Source organism: Calidris pugnax, unplaced genomic scaffold, assembly GCF_001431845.1.
Source record: "Calidris pugnax isolate Ruff unplaced genomic scaffold, ASM143184v1 scaffold128, whole genome shotgun sequence".
NCBI classification, from domain to species: Eukaryota; Metazoa; Chordata; class Aves; order Charadriiformes; family Scolopacidae; genus Calidris; species Calidris pugnax.
Window position 1 is genome coordinate 2,361,524 of NW_015090851.1, and position 1,002 is coordinate 2,362,525.

Consider the following 1,002-nt stretch of genomic DNA (forward strand, 5'->3'; position numbering starts at 1 on the left):
GTTTCTCCCCCTCTCAAAAGGGGTCCTTTCTTTTTTTTTTTTTTTTTTTTTTATATTTTATTTTTTATTTAAATGCCCAGCAAATAGCTGTGAACAGGGTGCTCTGACAAGGGCTCTGGCTGTCACCTGAAGCCAGGTGCCCAGCAGAGATGGTGACATCATGCTGCTTTCTGAACCTCACTATTTTCCAGAAACCTCCGTTTCGCTCTGGAGAGCAGGACCCGTGCACATCCCTGGTGTGCTGCTCTGTTGATTTTCTTTCTTTCCTGGCATTCCAGGAAAAGCTGGGCAGGCACACTGGGTGAGCTGGCAGGTTTCTGGTAACAGCAGGAGGATTTGTTCTTCTCCTCAGGTTTGGTGGATAACACAAAGTCCATGCAAGGCACAGCAAGTAGAGCTGCAGGAGAGGCTTCACGCAGGTTTGCCTTGGCCTCTGCCTTTGCCACCCAAGTGCTGGGGAAGCCCAGGAGAGCTCGGTCACCAGGTCAGAGGCTGTGCCTGTGCCCTGAAGGAGCAGCCTGTGCTGCTCCACAGCCAGTGGTTGGGGCATGGACTACTGTTCATGGGACAGTAGTAATGTAGGGCTAGGAGAAACCTTGAGAGATCATCCAGGCCATCCCTATATGAGCTCCTGCATCAGCCCCAAATGACCCCACTGGTCTTGGACATCCCACCACAGTTCCCTAGGAGCTGCTGGGCTCACGGGATGTCCTAATAAGCAGCCTGAATCTCTCCTGAAATTTAAGCTTATTACTTTTCCTGTCCCCGTTTGATGCTGGGAGCATGATCTTAACTCCCTGCAGCACCCTCTTGTGTGTTCACAGACTTTGCTGTGTCCAGAATAAAACCCTGCAGGCTCTGCCAGCTGCTCCTCCTGTACCTGGAGGGGTGACACAGGCAGCTGGGCACAAACTCTGGGCTCAGACTTGGCTGGCTTCAAACCGCGGGTGTCTTGCTTCATGAGTGTGTTAAGAGCAAACATCCCAGTCAGCTAGTTTTTAA